This window comes from Labeo rohita, chromosome 22, assembly GCF_022985175.1.
Source record: "Labeo rohita strain BAU-BD-2019 chromosome 22, IGBB_LRoh.1.0, whole genome shotgun sequence".
In the NCBI taxonomy this organism is placed as follows: Eukaryota; Metazoa; Chordata; class Actinopteri; order Cypriniformes; family Cyprinidae; genus Labeo; species Labeo rohita.
Genome location: NC_066890.1, coordinates 37166609 through 37193881, shown reverse-complemented (window position 1 = coordinate 37193881; position 27273 = coordinate 37166609). Strand labels below are relative to the sequence as shown.

Sequence of the window (27273 nt, the reverse complement as noted above, 5' to 3'; positions counted from 1 at the left end):
TTAAGTACCATATCAGAGTACCATGATATTGGTTAACCTTCACTGTAAACATACAGTATGTTTTTGTAATGGCTGTTCATGCACATTAACCGTATTTCTTTCTTAACCGTCATTCTTTCTTTTTTGTCTTGGTTGATAAGGACAACAGATCATTACGAGTGTCATAATGGCTCAGGAGACACACGCACACACTGTGCACCAAAGGATCCCAATTTCCAGCAGCACCCCAGTGGTTTCTGAATTTCTTAATTACATTCTTGGTACTGGCTTACGCAAGCGCTCGCACACTCGACCCCTCAAACTGTGCTCTGTCAGCAAAGGTAACCTCAGTGCTGATCAATACTAAGTCACTAATTAAACCTCTCTCTCTCCGGCCTCTAGCATTAGCATGAGGAAGCGCTTCATTGAGCCGAACAAAGACCATGCCGTCTCCAACATTACTGAGTCAACGGGGGTCACGAGAACAAATCCTCTAAGGTAAAGTTGCTGCTCTGAGATCAGTTTATATCCCATCACCAGAAGAACAGGTGGTTTCGGGTCTGATCTTAGTATGTTGTAATGTACTGTATATAAATGAATTGCGTGAGCTGTCGGTTTAGTTTAGGTTGCTGGATTTACCTGTGTTGGATTGCGTTTGGGTGGCTCAGCTGTGCGAGGTTGTGTTGAACTGCAGAAGCTTTGCTGGGTTCATGTGGTTCAGTTGAGGTGGTTCAGCTGTTCGGGGTTGGCTCAGCTAAGGCTAAATATGTTAAAGTGCTATAATAATTAGTAGCTTCATTACTGTCCGTGTGCTTGAATCAGGGTGTCGCTCTAGCACAGTGTAAATGAGCTGGGCGCTGATGAACCGGCCTTAATTAGACACACACACACACACAAATACTGCACGAGTCACAGCTACAAAATGCTTTAATTAGCATGATAATGATCTGTCATTTAGAAACCCAACCCTCTTAACGCACACACAGCGCTGGTATGCTCTTAACGTGTGTGTGTGTGTCTGTGTTGAAGTCCTTCTTGCCCTCACATGCTCCATCGCGGCACTGCTCACGCTGTTCGCTGGCTTTTCCTTTCCAAGCCCTCGTCTTCCTGTGCGTTCTCCATCTGTGAGTCATTCTTGAGCGTTCTGTCATCTTTGCTACTCCCCAAAGCACTGTCTGCAGAACAGAAATGAGAAGAGAAGGAATGAGAGTAAAGAATAGATGACAGATCGAAAATTATAAGAGGTCAAGATGAAACATGCATCTGATTATTGGCTGATTGGTAAGTTTGTGTCTTGCCGACTCTTTCTAAAGATTACATTGTTATGCCAGTGGTTGACAAGTGAGTCTTTATGACTGAGTGATTGAATCATTCATTTAACCAATTTGTTTAAACCCACTGATTCATTCAGGAATTAATGAGTGAGTCATTTAATCATTCATTCAACGGTTCGGTCACTGAATAAATGATTGAACTGATCTATTCAAAACAATGATAGATTCAGAAACTGTGAGTCTTTATGAGTGAGTCATTGAATCATTGATTAAACCAAATTGTTTAAAAAAAAATTATTTAGGTATCACTGATGTTTCACTAATGGATTTGTTCAAAATGCTGATTTGTTGAAATGAATCATCGATTCATTTACTTAGTTGATTTGTTCAAAACAATGATTCAGGAACTAAAAAGATACAGTTTTTTTATGAATGATTTATTAAATCATTCACTAAAATGATTCATTTAAAACACTGATACATACAGAAATCGAGCAAATGGCTCTTTATGAGTGAGTCATTGAATCATTCATTCAACCATTTTGTTTAAGCACTGATTCATTTAGGAAATGAACATGTGAATTTCTTAATGAGTGAGTCATTAAATCATTGACTAAACCAAATTGTTAAGAAAACTAATTAATTTAGGAACTAAACAAATGGGCGTTTTTATAAGTGAGTCATTGAATCATTCATTAAATTGATTTGTTCAAATGCACCATTCGAAACTGAACAAGTAACCATGAGTGATTCATTAATGTTTTACTAATGGATTTGTTCAAAATGCTGATTTGTTAAAGCGACTGTCTTTATAAGTGAATCGTTGATTGATTTACTCAACTGATTTGTTCAAAACACTGATTAATTCAGTAACTAAAAAAGTGACTGTTTTTTTTTTTTTTTTTTTTTTGTGAGTGACTTACTGAATCATTCAGTACACTGATTAATTTAAAATCAGAAACTGAGCAAATGAGTCTTTGAGCCGTTAAATCGTTAATTTAACCAATTTGTTCAAACACACTGTTTCATAAAGGAAATGAACAAGTGGCCATCTTAATGAGTGAGTCATTGAATCATTCATTTGATTAGTTTGCACTGATTAAAAGTCACTTATGATTCACTAAATGAACTTGTTCAAAACACAGAACTAAAAATGACTAAAAGTGACTTATTGAGTCATTCACTAAACTGATTAATTCAAAACACTGATACTTTCAGAAACTGAGCAAATGAGTCTTTAAGTGAGTCATTAAATAATTCATTCAACCAATTTGTTCAAATACACTGATTTATTCACAAATTGAACAAGTGACTTTTTTATGAGTGACATATTGAATCATTCACTAAACTGATTCAATCAAAATACTCCTACATTCATACATTTAAACAACTGAGTCTTTATAAATGAGTTATTAAATCATTCATTCAACCAATTAGTTCAAACACAGATTCGTTCAGAAAAATGAACAAGTTGAATTCATTGAATCATTCATTCAACTGATTTGTTCAAATGCACTTATTAATTTGGGAACTGAACAAGTAACCATCTCCACGAGTGAGTCACTGATGATTCACTAAATGGATTTGTTCAAAACACTGATTTGTTTAAGTGACTGTCTTATTAATTGGATTCAGTTACTCAATTGATTTGTGCAAAATATTGATTCATTCAGGAACTAAACGAGAATCCGTCTTCATTAGTGAGTCACAGAATGATTGACTAAACTGATTAATTTAAAACGAATTTAAAAATAAATCAAATGACTCTCCTTATAAGCGAGTCATTGATTTATTCAGATTCATTAAAAAAAACGGTTAATTTATGAACTAAACGATGACTGTTTTCATAAGTGATTCATTGATTTATTGACTCAACTGATTCGTTCAAAAACAGATACAATTCTAAACTAAACAAGTGACTGTCTTTATGAGTGAGTCATTGAATCACTGACTAAACCAGTTTGTACAAAGCTAAGATTTATTCAGGAAAGCTGAGCTTTTCATGTATAACTTTCAGTTTATATAAAATTGATTTTGAAAAACCAAAACTTGTTTTATACACACTCTTGCTTCAGAGCCTGTGAAAATCCATTTGTATGGATCTGCTTACATTTTACCAAGAAGCAGTGGCCCCAAAAACCGTGACTTCAAGAAGATATGACTATCAATAATTGATCTAAATAAAAACAGCATTTCTAGACAACACAAAATCCCTCTAAATAATTTACATGTCAAGATTATCAGAAAAAAAGGTTTTTGAAGCAGCCTTGAAGCACGTCAATGTCATGGATGACCTTGTTATATGTCCTGCACATATATATATATATATATATATATATATATATATATATTAAATATATGTATATATATATATTTTTTTTTTCAAGTTGTTATTCCCATGTGCAGAGAAGACATTGATATGTTGTTTGTTAAAGTGCTCAGCACTTGTAAGTGCTCAGGTGTATGTGCGAGTAGATATTCCCGCAGAGGCCTGGTAGTTGCTCTCCGGTGGTTTTTCAAATCTTGAAAAAGACTATTTTGGTTTTGAATCTAAATATTCACACATTTGGGGGGTTAGCGTTTGTGTGAAGGTTCAGATTAGGATTACCTTCAAAACAAAGCTCTGCTGGAATAAATGAGCGAGAGAAAGAGACAGCGAGAGGCAGGACACATCTGTACCTGTCTGCCGTTAACAGGCTGCTCCGTCTCTGCTGGTGTTCTCCACTATCTGCTCCTGTTTTCGCATTCAGCAGACTCGTGTTCTGCGGCTCGCGGTGGGAAGCGTGCCAGGGAAAAATCTCAGTACGGCCGCTAACGGAGGATGACAACAACGTTCCTTTTTTCCCCCCCTCCGCATTTCATGCCTCATTCCCGGCCCGCTCTCATCTTTTCCTCTGCGTTACGTCAGCCTTGTTCTGCTATGTCTGATCCTGGCACATAGGGTTTGTGAGTGAGTGTGTGTGTAGAGAGGTGCAGCGGGCACTGGGAGGGCATCAAAGACTGTCAGAGCGAATCAAAGACCCTGCCAACCCTGGCAAGCCGGGCACACGCACACGCACACATTCTCTTTCACTTTCTGCCAAGTCTTTTTTAGCCTGAATTTTGGCCACGTCCATCCTCTCGTTTGTGTCCGTGTGTGTGTTTTCCACGGTTGATCATTACAAATGGCAGAGGTCACTCGGCTGGCAGATGTCCCCGCTGCATGGGCCGCCCTTTCAATCTCTATCAATCTCATTTTGGTTCCGTTGTTTTTCCCCTAGTTATCTGTTAATCCTTCTTCTCCTTGGCTGTAATTAAATGCTTTAAGTTTAATTCACTGAGAACCCATGTGCCCAGAAAGGACTCGAAGGCTCTGTCCCTGCATTCAAGTCTTGCAGACTTGTGATGGCCATTGCATACAGATGAGTGGCTTGCCAATGTATTATAATATTGTAATCAACCAATACCTATATATGTGCGCAATATCACATGAGTAGACGTGCGATATGGCTGTATATTGGCACGGCTGTGATCTGGCCCAGTGCCGTAAGTAATCACAGCATGCTGTTATACAGCCATATCTCACAGCTACTCATGTGATATTGCATTTATACAACAGTTTGACGACACAAGTGTGTAAATACATAAGAAACAATAACAGTGTCTTTAAAAACGCTCTTTTACACAAACTACTTCCTTCCACCACAGATTTAAAAATCAAGTTAACATTTTAACAGCTGAGCTCAAGTCTCCCTTACTAATTCTGAAACATCACTCAGAACTAGTATTACTGTATTAAAAGCTCACTGTATTATGCAGATTCGAGAATGATGAGAGAGATGGAGTTAGCAAGTGTGATTACCTGCATCTGATATCTGATACAGCATTCATTCTTCAGCTCAGTTTCACATTCACAATAAAATATTAGTTTTTGAATGTCCGCTGAGAAAAGCGATATCTTTGTCATACTAGCCTTTCATCTTAGGGTGATTTATGATGACAGCGTTGCTCAGTGCATTCATTGGCTGTTTATTACAAGCTGTTGTTGAAAGTAAAAATAACTTCCTTGTTTACAGCCATATAAGTCTCTTTCAATTTAAAAGTCTTTATTGCTGAATAACTCATAAAAACAGTCTCTGAGAACAGTGCAACTAATCAACATCACAAACACCGTTTCCCAATACTAAATACTATTATTAAATGCTACTGTTATTTACATAAAATATTATTTATTGAATAAATAATATTTATTTAAAAAAACAGCAACAGCCAACATAAAAGTTGCTAGACAATTCAGTCAAAAGTACAAAGGCAGTACTCTGATATACAGCAGTAAATTTACATAAAATATAACGTGATGAGATTTTGCCCTTTTATTGTGGCACAAATAATAGATTAATGAGACCAAAAACTGCCCGTTAGATTTACCCCAAACAAATTATATCTCATGTTTACCCACTATAGAGACATCAGAGCCAGCAGCAAATTCCAGAAGCTCTGGCCGATTTGAGGCTGGTCTCGGCAGGTTCCAGGACACAAAAACAGTATTGTTTATTGTTTATTTGTGTTCTGCCATGACACGCACTGTGAGAAATACTGCAGGCGGAATGATGCAAATGGTGAAACAGTTGGAGTTCTATCACTAGAATATCACACTCATTTCAGTTAATCAGATTCAAGGACCAGAAAGAATCAACATAGGCTCATTGAAAACACGTGCCTCTATATAAATTTGCAAAACTGAAAAACGTACCTACATGTACTAATCACTGCAGTTTCCAGTTGAAATGAACACTAGAGGCAGTATAACTCCGACAATTTTTATTCCTTTTCACACAAAGTGTGACTTATACACAGAGTTTTGATTAACCCTTTCACGCGTTCGATCACACCGGTGTGATCATTCTTGGCTGGTCCCTGGAGCGTACGATCACACCGGTGTGATTCGAACGTTCAGCGCGTCACGTGATCAACCGCTGAATTCAAATCTGCTTTGGCGCTTAGGCTGGCGCTGAGCCAGATCGGACGCGCTGAGCGCTTGTCATATTATCGCAACTATTCAGTGTTTTCAACAATAAAATGCTTATTTTAGGTTCCATACATTTACATACACATAAGTCAAAATACACAATACATACACAAAATACACGCCGATGTCTATGGAAGCGGCAATAACGAGCCTTACAAATGTTATCTGACGACATGTTTTATTGATATCATATACACATTGTGTAGGTAACTATAAAGTTTACTCTGCTCTTCTCCAAGCTCACCAGAGATTTACTTTAATGTTTTTCGGGAGGAGAGGATGAATTTGCGTTTCAAAACAGTCCTGTGCGATTTGAAAACTGATACTTCTGAACGTTGTCGTCACACATACAGCTTCATATGGATTGCTCAGTAGCTCACCCAATACGGTGTTGCACACTGGACCCCGTGAAACTACAGTTCGACAAAACAGCTCAAACTGCAAACAGAAGTTAAAATAGCATGACTGCTTCAACAAATGCGTTTTTATTTCTAGTTTTTCCAATTCATTTTTTGTAAACAAAAAAAGTAAAATGCCAAAATAAAACGTTTTAGAAATGTAAAAGTAACTGGTAAATTTGGATTATGCATACTCAAAATGTTACAAATTTAACATTTTAATTAAATTTCTCATTTGCGAAAAAAGCACTAAACTGACTAGAGCACCATTAGAGTATTGCGGTGTTAGCTTAGCAACATGCTAATGACTATGTGAATATATTAGAGTTGAGTGTCCTGTGAAGAATTTCACATGCTATCGGAAATTTCCTATTTCCCACTTATGAAGTTGCGATTACGTGCTTGTCGCATTCAAGTGCTTTGTTGTCAAAAAGAATGAAATGAAATATTCCATTGGTAGGTAACTATAAACATGCACTGTGCTAGATGGAATTCTGGAATTTCTGTCAGATACATAAAAGTTACCTTTTAAAGTAGTGCATTAAAATATTTTGTTAATCCATAAAAAGTACCTAATTGCATTACTTAGTTACTTTTTGTGAAAAGCAATGCATTACGTTACTTTTACGTTACTTTTTGTCAACTTGGCTGGGCTTGCTTATTTATTTTCATAACTGAAAACTCAAAAGTTATATTTTTGGCTACTACAAAGGCCCTTTCAAAAGTAAAACTAAAAAAACCTCAGAGTAAAGAAAGTGCCTCTTGTCTGCACCTCATTTCCAGTTTCTCTCAACACGGAGACTTGCGTTACTTATTTGAAAAAGTAACTCAGATATTTTCTTGTAAATTGAAAAGTAACGTGTTACTTTACCAGTTATTTGCGAAAGTAGTCTGATTATGTAACTTGCATTACTTGTAATGCATTACCCCCAACACTGCTAATTTTAATGAAGTTCCAAACATAGGTTCAGGAGGAGCCTAATCATTCAGTCCTGTCAATCATCATTACAAGCCTATATAAGCAGCTCTCATTGCATCGTCCCAGCCTCCGTTCTTCCGGCATCCCTCCACCTCCCCTTCTCCTCCTCTGTTTCTGTTATTCTCCCTCCAGGTAATATCGCATTGGGGGGGGGCCGAGCCTTGGGTTCGAGCCTCCATTAAGGACAGCAAGCCAAGTTTGTTACCATTGCCCATTAGGACTGGATGGGCAGGCGAACTCGTGAACTGTTTATAAAACATACAATGTGCTTCAAATTATGTGCTTCAAATGACTAACTTGGAACTTGAGTATCAAAATAATTTCAGTTTCCCAGTAGTAAATACAACTTGCGAGGCCTTTTGTGTCCAATTTCTGATTAGAAAACTTGTAATTATGATAAATCCAATAGCACGTGAAGGCAGCATAACAGTGTTTCAAATCATTTATTTACAAGGTTCCATTTCAGTTCAGTACGCTGCCTTAGGAGGAAGTGAAAATGACTCTCTAGAAAATGATGCACAGGTGACAGCAAAGTGCCACATCTCACCGAAATGCTGAGAAATGTGTAATTTCCTGTGATAATAATCTAGGTCTTGTTGTTTGTTGCACTTTCTCTTTTCCATTTCTCAGATTTCATGCATGAGAAAATGACTTCATTGAAGTGTTTTTTAGGATAAGAAACCAGCGTATTGAGACACATACAAACACACTAAGCTTTTAGACTCCAATATGCCACAAACGACTGGCTGTCTCAGTAGTGAACTAAGCGTTTCTACCGCATTAGATCAGTGTGCTTGAGAGAATGCCAGCTTATCAGTGCCAGCCTGCCAATGCAACAGTGCCCACGTCAGCCATCAGTGCCCTGCAGACCGGCCAATGCAAATGTCAGGGTTTTTAGTATAGGACAGAGAGAGAATTTACTTCGGGTCATATTTTATCTTGCAAAGTTTATTGCTGGTTTTCAGGGATGACGGAATGACACGCAGCCTACCCATGTTGGCATCTGGATAATTTGACTAGAGTCTGTGAAGCCACAGATGAAATTGCGCCAAAAATACTGCAGAGTTTGATTCAGTGCATGGCTTTTGACATCAACAGCAAGATACGGTAAGTGTTTTTCCTCAGTATATACAAGATTATATGGTTAGTTGCATTTTATTTGGCTAAGTTTTCATGCTTTCTGCCAGTTTTGTAAAGGCAGACTGTTTTAAAACCATTGTTTAGGACCATGACCTATTAAAGACCAATTAAAGAAAATTTAAGAAACAAATTAAAGGGAACATGAGTCTTAGGAGAACCTGAGCTGTATTAGAAACATATGAAAATGCAGCTTCCAACCGATCTCCCTTTTTTTTTTGTTAATTTTGCACACACAAAAAGTTTATACAGAATATGGAAATAACTTTTACTGAATGTTTTGCACAAAAGCAATGTTCTCCATCAGTATTTTTGTCTTGTTTTCCAATGCAAGTGTCGTAAATCAAAATAATTTTCTGAGAAATTAATCAAAATGGAGTGAATCCATGAGGTAAAAAGGACAAATATCTGCCAGTAGGCTTAGAAAAATCAACTTAATTTAAAGGGAAAACAAGTTTTCATACCCCAGATGTTTGTTCTTGTTTTAACCATAAATTTACTTAATTTTGTTCCAATTTCTCAAAAAACAAGACTTTATATGTTCAATTTCCATCTCAAGTAGATGTATCTTGACTTAAGAATGTTTAGATATTTGCAGTTAAAAACAAGACAAGAATCCTAACAAAGATATTCATTTTTTTTTGTTTAGTGCATGCAATATTTAATGCCATTACTTTGTTCATTTTAAGGCTTTCTGCTCTGATTTAAAGTCCAAATGTCGTACCATGTTTTTTTTCTCAACATGGGTCTAAATGCCTCTGGTTACCAAGTGAAATGCGCTCTGAGAAACTCCTTTAGTGGCTGCAGTGTCATGACAAGCATGTTTACATCCTGCCAGGAGGGCATCTAGCGTTTCTTGTCTCTGCCATTTGTAAGCTCTTTATGTAGCTGTGGTTGTCTAAAAGCTTGAAAGGCATCAAGACTAAAGTGGAGAGAACAGAGACACGGGTCTTTAGGAAGATTTATTCGTCCACAGACATCTTCCCATTCTTTTTTTTATTCTCTTCTTATCGTTAGGAAAAGCAATGAAGACTTACATAATTTTTTTTCAACTGAAAATTACAACCAAGAGCCAAACAATGTGGTCGTCGTATCAGTATTTTATTTTATTTATAGTTGCGTTGCGGTAAAATTAGCAACAGGTAGAGCCAGCAGCTCAGCGAGTGCAACCATTTCATGTCATGAAAATAATGGCGCCCCCCCATAGTCCAAAATGTGTATAAACAATTTTTTTAAATAACATCTTTCTTGGGTTTTCTACTAAATATTTCAGTAAGAGACGTCATTTACATCGTATAAAGGTTTACAAGTCTTTATACCTGGGGAAGGGCAAGGCCCTGTGAATCCAAGCAACCTGCTCTGACAGGTAGTTTTTTCATTATTTTGGAAATCAGTTCACTATCGAAAACACATATTTCATGAACTGAAACAGTCTGTGGTAGCGTTTTCCCTGTGTTAATTGAAATACTCTGCGGAGTTCTAGCCATTCGGTGACAAATATCAGCCCGCATTTGATAAAACGAGCACGCAATTTGGCAGCTTTTTTTCATGCTACCACCTCGCCCCCCCATCTCTCTGTCTCTCTCTTTCACATCAAAGCGGCGCCGAGTGCGATATTGAGGAATTCCATTTGCCGAGCGTCTTTAATAGGTGCGACGGCAGACACGGGCGCGGGAAGGAATCTGATAAAGAGAGAGAGGCAAGCGAGCGTGAGAGAGAATTAAAGGAAGCGTCAGATCTGGCAGAGACGAGTGAGCGAATGTAGAGAGAGAGAGAGAGAGAGAGAGAGAGAGAATCAAATGGGTCTTGCCGGCGGAAGGGCGCCGTGACTCACAAGCGTTCCGTGACTGTTTCCCAAAGCATCACGCTCTTACCTGCCAGTTACCTCAGACAGCACGTTTATTAAACCATAATGTCTGTCTACTGATGATCCTAAACCAGCTTTCTCTCGACTAGGAAATGAAGTCAGTGGTGTACGGGAGCATAGTGCAGTTTCATGACATTACGCACTGCAGAAAATTCTGTTTTTAATAGTATTCTTGTCTAATAGATATAGATGGAGAAATAGATATATGAGGTAAACCAAGCTATAGACAGGCAATATTCACACTCATGAGAACATTCAAAACGTCTTTATTTTTTGAACATTTATTTAAAATGCATCTTTTTGTCATGCTTTTTATCTACTGAGTGGTGTATCTATGGCCTCTACTAGCAGGGGCTAAGTGGGCCATGCTAACCAGCTAATCCTTCACCCCTATGGTTCAGCACAGTGATGTCATGAACTGATTCCAGATCAGATGCAACTTGCTGTGGGAAGGACTGACTGCAGGTCAGTGCGGAAATGTAGGAGGGTTCGGGGGAATCAGTTCAAGTCCCACAGTCATCCTGGGTGAGTTTATTCCCTTAAGCGCAGTGTGGAAAATTTGCGTGTCAAGCTGTGTTTTTCAGTGCATGGACCCACACACACACACAGTTTAATCCTACGCAGTGGGGATTGCCGTCTGGAGATTGTACAGCGTCCAAGACCGTGTCGCCGCTTGCTGACCTTCTCACACACACACACTTCTCCCTCTATGGGCCTATACGTCCGTTCTCAGGCTGTGTGTGTGTGTGTGTGTGTGTGTGTGTGTGCAGCGTAAAGCTTTGATCCCCAGCTGAAGGGTACTTACAGGCCAAATTTCCAAATGCGTAAGAGTCAGCCCTCCCGCTGGAGAGAGAGCGAGAGAGACAGAATGAATTCTTACACGGCTCTGGGAATTGGGTCTCGACGGCTGGAGCTATTAATATATCGCTGCGGCCCCGAGAGAGAGCGAGATGGTGAGGTAGACAGACAGACAGGCACAGAGAGAGACATATAGATAGAGCCAGCGATAGAGAAGGAGAGAAATAAATGGACAAAGACAGAGGGGAAGAGAATGACATTTAGAAACTGAGAGACAGACAGGTGAATCAGACAGAGAATATGACTGGCAGAAAGAGACAGATAGATAGATACATAGATAGATAGATAGATAGATAGATAGATACATAGATGGATGGATGGACGGACAGACAGACAGATAGACAAACAAACAAGATATAGACAGATAGAGATAGACAGGCAGATAGTAAAAATATACTGAGAGATAGACAGGCAAAGAGAGAGAGACAGACAGACAGATAGACAGACGGACAGATAGATAGACAGACAGATGGACAGATAGACAAGAGATATAGATAGATAGACAGAAGACAGATGGATAGATAAATGGATGGACGGACAGACAGACGGACAGATACGCAGGCAAACAAACGAGATATAGACAGATAGAGATAGACAGGCAGATAGATTGACAGATAGTAAAAATATACTGAGAGATAGACAGGCAAAAAGAGAGACAGACAGACAGATACACAGATAGACAGACAGACAGATGGATAGATAAATAAATGGACAGACAGACAGATAGACAGACAAACAAACAAAAGATATAGACAGATATAGACATGCATATAGATTGACAGTGAGATAGACAGACAGATGGACAGATAGATAGATAGATAGATGCAAATAGAAATGTACTGAGAGATAGACAGGGAGAGAGAGAAAGATAGTGAAAGAATGATTTAGACAGAAAGATAGACACGTATGTGCAGATAGACCCAAACAGAGAGAAATAAAGATGGACAGCTAGAAAAAGCAAGAGAAACGGAGAACAGAGATAGACGGGTGGAGACAGAGAGAGAAATGCAGACAGAGAGATAGACAGGCTGAAAGAGAGACTGGTGAGGATTTGAGAGACTGTGCAGGGAAACACTGTGTGTGTTTCCGGCAGGCCTGTGTATCGGTCATCAATGCACAGTTAAGAATATCGATCAGGCACTTATTGACGAACGCGTGTGTTACAGAAAGTGTGACCAGCGCTCTGACCCGACACACAGCCCTTTCTCTCTCTCTCCCTGTGACTCCAGGTCAGTGTTGATCTGACCTCACTAGTAACGATTTCACACACAACCGCAGAACACGTCTGGTCTTGGATGAGCTATTCAACCCGCAGGACGCGCATCATCAATACAATTATCATATCGCAGTTTATGACATTACAGTTGAGTCACTGAATCGAACGCAATTGAATTAAATCACGTCGGCTCGTTACAGGTGACGACAGACAGGCCGAGTCAGTCATCAAGCCTAGAGCGAGCGGGCGAGAAAGAGCGCGAGCGAGCAAGCGAGAGAGAGAGGGATTTGGCTCTTTATCTCTCCGCTGCTCTGCGCTGCTCAACGGCCAGTAAGCAGGATTAATGGTCCTGTCTCAGCGTGAGCCAGGTACACACACACACACACGCATACACACACACCGCAAGCCGCCACACAATCTCTCTCTCACACACACACTCAGAGCAGGGCCAGTAATCGCATGCAAACAGCACACGCTTTTCAGGCAGCGCTACGTGCGCACACACATACTCGCATTTCAAAAGCACAGGAAGCACCTGTTTCTCTCCCACAGAGCCTCGCGCACACACGCGCCGTTGCGTTCATTCCCTCACGCTCTGTCTCTTTTCTCGTCTCAGCTCTCGTCCCGCTCCTGCAGTCAGGGTTTCCCTGGCGCTCTTCAGACGGCAGTGAAGCGTGACGGCAAGATGTTCCCCGGAGAAATTCCGCAGCCGTAGACCTCTGCCGCTCCGTCCCTGCGATCGTTTCGGTAAATATAGAAAGCAGATCGTAATGCACGGAGGAAGCCTGCGCGGTAATATTTAAAAAGGAATTGGTTTGGTAGTGGGCTGCACAGTTTGCGAGCATTCCACTCATTAACACAGGCTATATAGATTTTAGCCTGTGCTAATCCAAATCTGTGAGAACAATATTTCTGACATAGTTAACGCTGATATCTCAGGGAAGTTAGCAAAGCTAAAAAAAAGTTAGCACGGGTAATTTGACTGCTGACACAAGCACCTCAGAGAGTGTAGTTCAAAAGTGTTAGCACAGAAATAGCAAAGGTAACACAGAACTAGCGATGTTAGCATACAAAATAGTTAAAGTTAGCCCAGTTAGCATAGGTAAAGCACAGATGACAGTTAGCACATTAGCACATGTATGACAGAAAACAGCAAAGTTATCCCAACTATATTAAAGAACACAACATGGCTAAAGTTCGCAGTCACATTAGCAAATTTTCTGTAAAATTTCGCAGACACAAAGCTCCATTGTCTGTTGCAAGGAAATCTTTCGCTTTTGTGTTAAATTCTGAATTGCATGGATTTCTATTCACTTGTTAAGTCTGACGTCATGCGTCACTGCTTCTGGGTACAAATGCTCTATCGGATGCCACGAGAAAACAACAAACAGTGCTCATATACACTTACAATGTGATATAATTAGGGTTTTCAAACGATTAATCGCGATTAATCGCATACAAAATAAAAGTTTGAGTTTGCCTAATATGTGTGTGTATTGTAATTATGTGTATATAAATACACACAAATTAATGTATATATTTAAGAGAGATATGTTATGTACAAAATATTTTTACTTATAATATAAATTATATAAAAAAATATAATAAATACATATACTTGTAAATATTTCTTAAATATATACATGTTTGTATTTATATATACATAATAATTACACAGTACACGCACATATATTAGGCAAACTCAAACGTATATTTGTGATGCGATCTGGGAAAACCCGTCGGATGTCGCGCTGGGACATTTACAGGAAAATCAAAAATAGGTTGAATGTCAATTTTAAGTTTTCATTAAATTATTATTCTGTAACATCTTGTCTATCATCTCTGAAAATATCTCGGCGAAATTCACTTGTTTAGTGCAGAAAAATAGTGATTTATTGCAGCAAGCAGAAATGACTGTGTCTTTATCTTATGCTAAGAACGCGCTGCTGAGGTACTTTCCCTTAACACCACAAAAACAGTTAACCTATCAAAATAAACCACGTGACATATTTAGTAAAGGTGTATCAATTCACGTTCTGCACCAGTCCTGTGTAAACTATGGGACCCAAAGTTAGTTTGTTTGTTTATTTATTTATATCGTAAGATGGCAGAGCTGACTTGACAGACAGCTCTCTTTAAACCCGCTAAGTGAAAGCCATCTCACTTTAAACCCGTTTTTCTCAAAATTCCATTTCTGAAAATCTTCACTATCAGTCAATTTAAGATAGCCATAACTTTGGTTACGTTCAAGCTGTGGACAAAATAAAAACAGTTTTGGAAAGGTAAAATTTCACCATGTGTTGGGTTTTCCTAGATCGCATCACATTTTGCATGCGATTAATCGCGATTAATCGTTTGACAGCCCTTGATATAATACTGCCAAAAAAATTAGAATCCTCCCCTTTAACACCCTACCGAAATCCCAGATAGCCAGACAATGGAAATATACATAAATAAATATAAAAAATATTTGTGTTTGGAAGCTGTGATTGTTGGACGCATTAAGCCAACTGAATTGACTGAATTTTTACGAAAATTTGCTGAACCTCATAGGTAAATCTGAGGCCAAAGTAGGCCCAACTAGCCCTGGTAAAGACCCAGTTTGGCAATAGTTAATCCAATTAGCACAGGTAATTTAGCAAGCACAGGACATGGACGACTGCAAAATGTACGGTTAGCATGGTTGGAATTAATTTAACTAAGAGGTGATTAACTCTAAAAGCATTCATCGAGTAGTAACGTCATTACTGGCACAAGACAAAAAAAAGTGTAATATTGAAGTAATAGGTCAACGGAATTAGCTGAAGAGAGAGACCATGAGTCGCAAAACATAAAAAAAAAATCCAGCTAACTGTGCTAATGGCATATTGATCTGGAAAGCAGTGCAATGAGAACAATCTAGCAAACTCTCTTTTCTTCTCGCTTTTACGTCCAGCCGTGACGTAAAATGAAATGCTTTCATCCCGAGCGCAAGGAGAGCGGAGCACGAGGCCTGGCAGCGGAGCGAAACGACGCCTGGCAGGCGCGCGGCGCACTGGCACTGCGAATGTCTCTGCATGCCCTCTGAGCGCGCAATATCTGCCGATCTGCCTCGACAGTGATCCGTGCGCGTGTGAAAGCACGCTATTAAAATGATAAGAGAGAACTTTAACCAGATTAAACCGAGCTGCGCGCCGCTAAACGGGACGCCGTCGCCACGGACCGGATACTTTCACGGAGTCGTTTGCGCGGCACTCTTCCTCTCTCTCTCTCTCTCTCTCTCTCTCTCTCTCTCTCTCTCTCTCTCTCTCTTTCTCTCGTCATTAATCTCGTGGCAGCGCTGCAGGAAACAGCCTTTCACAGGCAGCTGGAATTTCATCTCCTCCCTCGGTCTTTATTACTCTTCCACTCAACCTATCCCTCGTTCACCCCCCCTCCTCCTCTCTCTCTCTCTCTCTCGCTCTATCTCTCCCTCCGTTTATTACGGCGCTCTAATCACTCGCGCGCAGGTAACAGAACACTGCGCTGCACACAATAGAGCCGGCCTTCATAGCACCTCTACGCACACACAAACAGAAGCCGGGCTCATAAACTAACACGCACACACATACACGCACACCCTCTAAATCGCACACGCCGTGGATTCTTCTCTCAGAAGGGCAGGGTAAGTGACGGGGGGAGGAGGGGTGGCTCAGAATGATAAAGAGAGGGGGAGAGACGCAGAGCGTGATTAGAGAGAGAGAGGGACACGAGCGGCGGCAGCGTCTAGCGGAGCACGGCGGCGATACGGAGAACGGTGGTACAGCAGCCCCCCCTAGCTGGGCCATAGTGCAACTGCAGTCCAGTCGGCGCGATCGGAGCTGGTCTTTTTGGAATCCACATGACTTTCTTGTCATGGTAAAAAAAAACCTGTTTGTGGGAAAGTACTAGAACATGTACATATGAACTTTGAGGGGTATTTTATTTAAATGAGGGAATATTTTATTTGTTAATGAAAGTAATACTATTTTACTTAACCTAATAGAATATTAGAATATTGTCAAAATGTTGTTATATTTTGAACATTCTCTTTACTCAATCAATTTTGCCCCAAGCCCATAAAATAAAATAGTTAAAAAAGAAGAAATATTAAAATATTATGGAAATGTTATTCAACAAATATTTTGAATGAAATTAAACAAAGAAGGAATATTAAAAATAAACATTTAAATTTTAAGAATATTCTAATCAAATTTTAGAAGCACTCAGAACACCTGGAAACCTTCTAGCAAACGAATTGCATAGTCTTAGCACCAGCGTAGCATCGTAGAGGCACTTGTGTTGCACTGGTGTTAATAATCTCTGTCTCGCATTCTGTCAGTCTCATTTCTCTCTTGTGGCCTCTCGCGCAGTCTTGCGGCGTCATTCACACCAGCTCTGCACACACAGATGACACGTCTGTACACACACACATATTTTCACAGGGCAAAACCGCAGATTTGTGTGTATTTATATTAGATCATAATGTTTAATCAGCAATTTGTGCTGCAAAGTGACATATTGCGTCACATGAGTGTCGTGCAGGTTTGAGTTTTACATCCTGATCAATTTTATTTACCAAATGCACAGTAATTAATTTGGTAACCTCCGAATGTCAATAATACAGTATGACTATAAATAAAATAATGTCAAGAGAAAGACAGACAGAGAGATGGATAGAGAGAGAGAATGTATTTTGTGGGCCGAAGTTTCCTCCAGACTCCTGGATCGCGTTGTATTCCTTTGCTGTCTGCGTGTCGGCTCTTGGCGCAGAGGATCAGAGCGTGTCGTGCTGCGGCTCCTGCGAACAGGCAGACAAATAAACAGTTGGCAGGATCTGGTGTGTGTGTGTGCGCCTGGCAGGACATGCTGCTCGTCCGTGCCATTAAATCCTCTCATTTCCTTCCACCCATGTAGTTCAACACGGAAAAACCCACCCACCCTCTCCATATATACCAGATCTGTGTCAGTGAACCAGGCTACTTATCTATCTATCTATCTATCTATCTATCTATCTATTTATCTGTCTGTCTATTTATCTATCCATCCATCTGTCTATCTATTTATCTATCCTTCCGTCCGTCCATCTATCTCTCTATCTATCTATCTATCTATCTATCTGTCTATCTGTCTGTCTGTCTGTTTATATCTCTTGTCTGTCTATCTATCTATTTATCTGTCTGTCTATTTATCTGTCCATCCGTCTGTCCGTCTATCTATCTATCTGTTTATCTATCTGTCTGTCTGTCTGTGTATCTATCTATCTGTCTGTCTGTCTGTCTATCTATCTATCTATCTATCTATCTATCTATCTATCCGTCTGTCTGTCTGTCTGTCTGTCTGTCTATCTATCTATCTATCTATCTGTCTGTCTGTCTATCCATCTGTCCGTCTGTCCGTCCGTTCCATCTGTCTATCTATCCATCCGTCTGTCTATCTGTCTGTCTGTCTCTGTCTGTCTGTCTGTCTATGTATCCGTTTGTCTGTCTGTCTATCTATCTATCTGTCTGTCTGTCTGTCTGTCTATCCATCTGTCCGTCCGTCCGTCCGTCTATGTATCCGTCCGTCTGTCTATCTATCTATCTATCTATCTATCTATCTGTCTGTCTGTCTATCCATCTGTCCGTCCGTCCGTTCCATCTGTCTATCTATCCGTCCGTCCGTCAGTCTATCTGTCTGTCTGTCTGTCTATGTATCCGTCCGTCTGTCTATCTATCTATCTGTCTGTCTATCTATCTATCTGTCTATCCATCTATCTATCTGTCTGTCCGTCAGTCTGTCTGTCTATTTATCTATCCTTCCGTCCGTCCATCTATCTCTCTATCTGTCTGTCTGTCTGTCTGTTATATGTTTCTTCTCTTGTCTGTCTCTCTATCTATCTATCTATCTATCTATCTATCTGTCTTTGTCTATCTGTTTATCTATCTGTCTATCTATCTGTCTGTCTGTCTGTGTATCTATCTATCTGTCTATTTACCTATCATCCGTCTGTCTGTCTATCTGTCTGTCTGTCCGTCTGTTTATATCTCTTGTCTGTCTATCTGTCTGTCTGTCTGTGTATCTATCTATCTGTCTGTCTATCTATTTATCTATCTGTCTGTCTGTTTACCTATCCATCCGTCTGTCTGTCTATCTCTCTGTCTTTTTTTCTATCTATCCATCTGTCTATCCGTCCGTTCCATCTGTCTATCTGTCCGTCTGTCTGTCTGTCTATCTATCTATCTGTCTGTCTGTCTGTCTATGTATCCATCCGTCTATCCATCTATATATCCATCTGTCCATCTATCTATCTGTCCGTCCATCTGTTCCATCTGTCTATCCGTCCATCTGTCTATCTATCTATCCATCTGTCATCTGTCTGTCTGTCTTGTCTTATATCTATCTATCTATCTATCTATCTATCCATCCGTCTATCCATCTATCCATCTGTCTATCTATCTATCTATCTATCTATCTATCTATCTATCTATCCATTTACATCCTGAACTGGCTTTAAATGAAAATCTTTCTTTCTTTCTTTCTTTCTATTTTTCTGTCTTTCTTATTAAGGGAGCTCGAGTTGACAGAGGCAGCGAGACAGCGTTCGGCTGCTTCCTTTCCTCTGCCTCCAGCGCACGAAATCAAAGACATGAGACTTACAAGCAGCGAAAAACTTCCCCAAGGGAAATACCAGGCTTGCGAGTGGCTGCTACTGCCGACGAGCACACGTACACACATGCTAACACACACACACATGCTGCGGTAAACCACACTGGCAAGTGCTATACCAAATTTCATGCAGTACTGGTCTAGAGTTCAGCTGATTCACACACACACAAAGACAGAGAGAGAGTTTAACTGGACCTGTCAGACGCTTTTGTTCATCTTTAATGTTCCATCTCCTGCTAGAATTACAGGGCTAATCTCAAACACACAATGGTGCATTCATCAGACAGGAGAGATATAACTCATGGCAACCGTTTTATTACTTGGAATAGCATACTAGCATACTACTTGTACTATTTTTGCAGTATGTATAATGTGTACAGTGTAGGGATTTATTAAACACCCAGTTGACATTTGCCATTTGGTTGAAGCATGTTGCATGCATCACTGTATCCTACAAAGCAATGCTGAATTTAGAAAAGCATGCTACACTGCTATTTCTGCCATATAAACTATCTTTTGAAAATAAAAATTGGCTATTTTACATTTTTAATTCAACTATGCATAGAAATGTCTTAAACTGGCTCTTTTTTTTCTTCTTAAAACTGTTAATGCCAATAAAGAACCTTTATTTTAAAGAGTGTAATGTACAGTATATAACGAACACTAAGTAGTACACATGCAGCCTTTATTTGTGTGTAGTATAAGATCAGTTCCATTGGCTGGCCAAATTTGACTGACAGACTGACTGTCCAATAGGGATTTAAAGTCTCATTGTCTGCTGTCAGCCTTTAAATGTCAACTAGAGAGCAGCACCAGACAGAACGAGAGGGGCAGTTGTGTGCAATCCAGCATAGAGTCCCATCTGAATACATGTAAACACACGGTGTGTGGGAATTAAATAGAGCATGAGTGCTGTGATTATTACATCCACATACATTACACAGACAAAGTCAGTCAGTGTTGTTTGGTGGTTGGTGATTGGGATAAAATGCACAATGTGACGTTTTTCAATGTTTTTTGTCTATTTTATGTTTCAGGCTTTATGACTTCCTGAGGAAGGAGCCACATGTGCTGCTGATTACAGCGCTGAATGCTAGCGGCTGGTGCGTGTGTTTACAATCACTTTTTGTCTTTTATATCCATTGGATTTCTTTGTATGCGTCACCTATACTTGCAAATATAAAAAAATATGGACAGATTTGCAGTGACAAAGCAACATTTTCACAGAGAGTCATCAACATTTGTTGAGAGTAGATGCAATGGAGCAACTCTAAAGGCCTGTTAAAGTTCTAAAAATCGTTTTAATTCTATACGAACAGAGAAGTAAGAATTAATTTACTCCAAAATACAAATTTCCAAATAATTTATTTACTCCCATGTCATTCAAGGTGTTGATTTAAATGAAACATTTTTTATAGTATGTAGTAGGGGTATCGCGATATACCGGTCTTGACAATAATCATGATATTTAAATAATGAAATATCGTTATCCTGTTAATTGGGAGTTTTGAAATTTACAGGTATTGATAATAATTGTGATATTTAAATAATGAAATATCGTTATCTTGTTAATTAGGGATGTCACAGTATACCGGTATTGATGATAATCGTGAAATTTAAATAACAAAATACCAAAAAATTGTCATTGTGTTAATTAGGGGTTTTGTAATGTACCAGTATTGGCAATGATTGTGATATTTAACCCTTTGATGCGTACGATCACACCGGTGTGATCATTCTTGGCTGGTCCCTAAAGCATACAATCACACCCCTGTGATTAGAACGTTGAGCACATCACGTGATCAGCTGCTGAATTCAAATCTGCGTTCCCACTTTGACTGGCGCTAAACCAGATCAGGCTCGCTGATCTCTTGTCATATTATCTCAACTATTCAGTGTTTTCAACCATATAATGCTTATTTTAGGTTCCAGACATTTAAATACACATAAGTACTAGCAAAACAATACATTTATAGTTTGTAAAAACACACGCTTATGTCTACGGGAGCGGCAATAATGATCCTACGAATATAATCTGACAACTTGTTTTATTAATATCATAAACACAATGTGTAGGTAACTATAAAGTTTAATCTGCTCTTTTCCCAGTTCACCGGAGACTTACTTTAATGTCTTTCGGGAGGAGAGGATGAATTTGCGGGCTGTAAATCCCACAGCTCGGATTTAGCGTGAACTAACATGGCGGCCCCCATCACCCGGTATAGACCAACTAACGCGATCATTTTAAAAGTGTTTAAACTTCCAAATACATGTATTTGCGCATATTTCAGAATCGGAATATCATATATTCCATAATCTAGCCAGCATTTGTGAATATTAAAAATAAAAAAAGAGAAACTAAATAAAATCGATCCATGTGTCTTACAGGTCTGTTGTGGCTGCGTTGTGTCACGTGACAAGCATGAAGCGTCGCCATGGAAACAGTAAGGCAATACGTTCTAAAATAACGGTCGCCTAAAAAAACTCACTGTGGGGCCTCAGCTAGAACATTTTAAACTTACATGTGAAAGGGTTAAATAATGAAATATTGAAAATTTGTTATCCTGTTAATTACAGGTGTCGCAATATACTGGTATTGACGATTATCATAATATTTAAATAATGGAATATCGAAAAATAGTTATGGTGCTAATTAGGGGTGTTGCAATATACCAGCATTTATGATAATCGTGATATGTAAATACCGAAATATCAAGAAAATTGTTATCGTGTTAATTAGAGGTTTTGTAATGTACCAGTATTGGCGATAATTGTGATATTTAAATAATGAAATATTGTTATCATGTTAATTAGGGTGTCACAAAATACCAGTATTGACGATGATCATAATATTAAAATAGTTAAATAATGTTATGGTGTTAATTAGGGGTGTCCCAATATATCGGTATTGATGATAATCGTGATATTTAAATAATTAAATATCGTTATAGTGGTATTTGAGGGTGTCACAATATAGCAGTATTGACCATGATCATAATATTCAAATAATGAAATAATATTATGGTGTTAATTAGGGGTGTCTCAATATACTGGTATTGACGATGATCGTGATATTTAAATAACGAAATATCGAAAAATTGTTATTGTGTTAATTAGGGGTGTCGCAATATACCATTATTGATGATAATCGTGAAATTTAAATAACGAAATATCGAAAAATTGTTAGTGTGTCAATTAGGGGTGTTGTAATGTACCAGTATTGGCAATGATTGTGATATTTAAATAATGAAATATCGTTATCATGTTAATTGGGGGTGTCGCATTATACCGGTATTGATATATATGCAAATATATATTTTTTAAAAGTCTTTGACTGCGCTGAAGAAACATGAGCACTGCACGTTTCAAAATCAAAACGCGGGGCTAGAGTTTTTATATTGTATATATTGTTTTATAGTGTTTATCTGAAGGAAAGGGACTGTCTTCAGGAAATTTTCCATTTCATTATGCCTGTAATGTCTGATAAAGCAGCGTTTGTGATCGCAGTGCTGCTTTGTGTACAGCCGTTACCGGGAAAACGGCTATATTTACTGCTCCAAAAGCGGCACCTAGTGGCAAAGAATAAATTTGATTTTCATTCAAACCAACATGAAAAAAATCGAATTATGGTTTTGCGCAGCAAACACACAGAGTTGTAAATGTGAACCGGTATATACATCCCACGGGGGAAGCCCCGCCACACATAAAGTGTAAGCCTGTGGGAAACTGGATATTTAAAAATGGACAGTACGCATTTGATAATATGACACATAATAATTCTGCACAATTATGGAATTTTAAACTCTCATGTCTGATTTCATTGTCGACACCGGAAGGCGCCCTCGTGCAGAAAGTCTGAATTGTCCAAATATTAAATTGTGATATAAAAAGTAATAATTAACTTTTTTTTATACTACTTTTATACTTTTTATCTACATACAATTTCTGTTGTAAAAAAGTGGCACGTATGATATCCACTTCCGGTTAAATAGTCCAGTCAGGCAGGATACTATACACTGTACGGGGCTAACAATGCAATGCTAACTAGGCTAGCGACCAACAACAACAGCAACGTGACATTCTTAAACATAAAACATAAATCACAACCAACTGGCTGTCACTTTTTGTCGGTTTTACTTTACACTAGAAACTTGTCGTCCCGTGCCTGGTTAGGAAACGGTGTGTAGAGACAATGAACCCGCTGCCCTGGTGCGCAGCTCGCTCACAGGGCCTCTTCTGTATTCTCAAGCGCTGCGTGGTCCTCTCAGCGGAGCTGCGTGAGGGGGCTCTGTCAGCCAGCGCTCTGGCTGGAGGCCCAGACCACACGCACACACACATATACACACACCCCGCTCTGTGACAGCAGGCAGAGTGCTTGGCAGTGCCCGCCGTCAGACGGGGGCAGGCCGGAATGTCAGCGGGCGGCAATGGCTGCCACGGCAACAGATCCATCAGTGTCTGCAGAGGGAGATTCCATTACCGTGACGACGGGTTACATCATCCATCTCCGCGGAGCTTTCGCAGGGTCTGTTCGGAAAAATATATTAACGCTTCATAATGTTTTACAGCGTTATGTTTTTTAATTCCACAAAATAAAATTATATAAAATATATGGCAGATGGATGGATAGTATAATGTACAGATGAACGAGTTGAAAAAAATGATCTGAACACCTTAGCAACTGCATGACGACATACTCAGAAGCGCTTACTGTTATAGTAGCAACATGCATTAAATCCCTCAGAATGCCTTAGTAACCATGTAGAAACTTGCTGAAGGATGCTCAGAACACCTTAGCAACGTGCTTACTGCAACTGCATAGCATCACACTTAAAATCACTCAAAACACTTTAGCAACCACATAGCAACATACTCAAAACTGTTAATGTTAGTCACCCTAGCAACAGCATAACAATTTAGGAACTGCATAGCAATATGCTTAAAACCATTCAGAACACCTTAGCAACCATATAGCAACATGCTTAAAACTACCCTGAGCACCTTAGCAACTGCATACCAATATGCTAAAGACCAAAACACCTTAGCAACCACATAGCAACATGCTCAAAACTATTAATGTTAGTAACCCTAGCAACAGCGTAACAACTTAGCACCCGCATAGCAACATGCTTAAAAACCACTCAGAGCACCTTAGCAACTGCATAGCAACATACTTACAAACACTCAGAGCACCTTAGCAACTGCATAGCAATGTACCTAATATCACTCAAAACACCTTAGCAACCACATAGCAACATGCTCAAAACTATTAATGTTGCTCACCTTAGCAACAGCATAACAACTTAGCACCCGCATAGCAACGTGCTTAAAAACCACTCAGAGCACCTTAGCAACTGCATAGCAACTGCATAGCAACATGCTTAAAAAAAAAATTAGAGCACCTTAGCATGATAAAGACCAAAACACCTTAACAACCACATAGCAACATACTCAAACTACTAATGTTGGTCACCCTAGCAACAGCATAACTTAGTACCTGCATAGCAACATGCTTAAAAATCAGTCGAAGCACCTTGGCAACCACATAGTAACATGCTTAATGTCACTCAAAATGCCTTAGCAACGACATAGCAACATACACAAAATTATTAATGTTGGTCACCCTAGCAACAGCATAACAACTTAGCACTCGCATGCTTAAAAACTGCTCAGAGCACCTTAGCAACCACATACCAACATGCTAAAAAACAATTCTAAACACCTTAGCAACCACATAGCAATGTGTTTAATATCACTCAAAGTGCCCTAGCAACCACATAGCAACATGTTAAAAACTATTAATCTTCATCCCCCTAGCAACAGCACAACAACTTATCACCCACAAAGCAACATGCTCAAAACTATTAATGTTGGTCACCCTAGCAACAGCATAACTTGGCACCCGCATAGCAACATGCTTGAAAATCACTCAGAACACTTTAGCAACCACGTAGCAACATGCTAAAGACCATTCTGAACACCTTAGCAACCACACAGCAACATGCTAAGAACCCTTTTGAACACTTTAGCAATCTGTTACGATCCTCGCATCTGCGCGATTCGCTTTGTGTATGTGCATGTGCTTATGTGTATGTGTGTGTACAGGTACCGGCGTAGCGATGGATCACGTGGTTGATGAACTTGGAGTCAGCTGATAAAAGGGCGGCGTTTTCGAAACATGGCGAGCTCATTTTTAAGCATGTGCGTCGTGGCGTGTGGAGCTCCGGATTCCAGCGCTACAACGGATCACTGATCGTTTTCTTTTGATTTGTTTAGTGTCCGCATTCTGTTAACTTATATTGTATAAGATCTATTCTGTGGTTCGAGTTACAACCCGAACCCTAGTTTGTTTTGGAGGACATTTGTTTAGTTTGCTTGAGTTTTTGGAGCGTAGGGGTGACCTGCCCTTTTATTTTTTGAATTGTTTTTGCGATGTGTTTTCGTTTAGGGAGTAAGGGAAGTCATCTGTAATTTTATTTTCTTTATTTACAGGTTATTTATATGACTTTATTTTCTATTGGATTTTGTTTGTTATTTTGGCCTTGGGTCACCCTGAAACCATTGCTCCATTTCTTTATATAAATATATTTCTTATCTATTTTCATTAATAAATGATTTAACTTTATGGTTTTGTGTTTTGGTGATCTGTTGTATCTGGAATCCCGTCACTTACATGCGCACGCGCATCCAACCCCTAGACAACGGGTCGTAACACAATCATATAGTAATATGTTTGAAATAATTATTGTCACCATAGCAACTTGCTAAAGACTATTCATAGCATCTTAGCAATCACAAAGTGACATTTTTGAAACCATTTTCTCTGTTATCTCACCGTAACTTTAGAACATCCTAGCAACCACGTAGCAACGTGCTTAAAACTACCCAGCTCACCTTGCAAACTAGCTAGCAGCTTGTTAAAAACCACACACATCTTTTTCATGGTTGGTGCTAACTTTTTCTTCGGAAAAGTAAAAAACATAAATACACGAACAGTAAGAAAAAGCAGCAGCAAGAAAATCTGTCAGCGTTCACTGTGATGTTTGGCGGTTTTTAGTGCGCTGTGAGTTAGCATGTGTGTTTATATCTCAGTGATCTCGTCCACTCGGAGCACAAAAAAAAATCCTAAGAGCTTTACAACAGCCCAACTCCTGCTGACAGATCTGATGAAAGACACAAAAAAGTGTGAAACAACCGCAGCAGAAAATTACACGCTGTCTCTCGCCGTCTCTGATTGGCTCTCGGTTCCTTCTTTATCTTATTATTAGAGAAGCGCCTACCACTATATACAGAATTAACATCCGCTGTGATTAACCACGACAACATAGAGCACACAATCTGTTATGAGCAATCACAATATGAACGTCAATCGCGTTCAGTCTGTCAGAAGAGCTGGGGAAAAAAACGCGGGTATTATAAATAACGTTACTATGATTAGTGACGTAGTTTTACAAGTTGTGTACTTAAATATTATATAAAATTAAGTTACTACGATTAGTGACGTTGTTTAATAAGTTGTATAGTTAAATATTATATAAAATGTGTGATATAATTAACATTATTATAAATTAATATGTAACACTTTATTTTATTCTAGATGTGGTTGGGTGTTTTTAGCACACTGTTATAGTTAATATGATGCTTTGTGTGGTTTTTAGACTTTCTAGATTGCTATCGGTTCAAATCAGCATAATCTATGGGATTTTCTTGCCCGTTTTTGTTCGCTAGGCCAAGTCAAACTCTCAATACGAGCACTACGAGATGTGAAAAAGATATTCATACATAATAGATACAGTTGTGCGGTCTATCACTCAAAGGCAAAGATGAAAACTTCGACACCGTTTTAATTCAGTACTAAAAGAACCAAAAGACGTACTAATAAATAAAACAAGTCAACTAAACAAACGCGCAA

General features: G+C 39.1%; 1 long non-coding RNA gene across 3 annotated transcripts in view; it reads left to right on the top strand.

The window, feature by feature from the left end:
• LOC127153848 (uncharacterized) overlaps nucleotides 1-25169 on the top strand; it is a 54855-nt gene extending 29686 nt beyond the window's left edge. Inside the window, exons 3-6 of one of the 3 annotated variants that reach the window (XR_007825347.1) lie at nucleotides 382-477; nucleotides 20399-20464; nucleotides 21471-21580; nucleotides 21750-25169. This is a non-coding gene — a long non-coding RNA (uncharacterized LOC127153848). Of the gene's footprint in view, nucleotides 1-381; nucleotides 478-8603; nucleotides 8746-11043; nucleotides 11159-20398; nucleotides 20465-21470 lie in introns of those variants that run through there. The other 2 variants (XR_007825345.1, XR_007825346.1) reach the window with 2 other exon arrangements.
• The last annotated feature ends 2104 nt before the right edge of the window (nucleotides 25170-27273 follow it).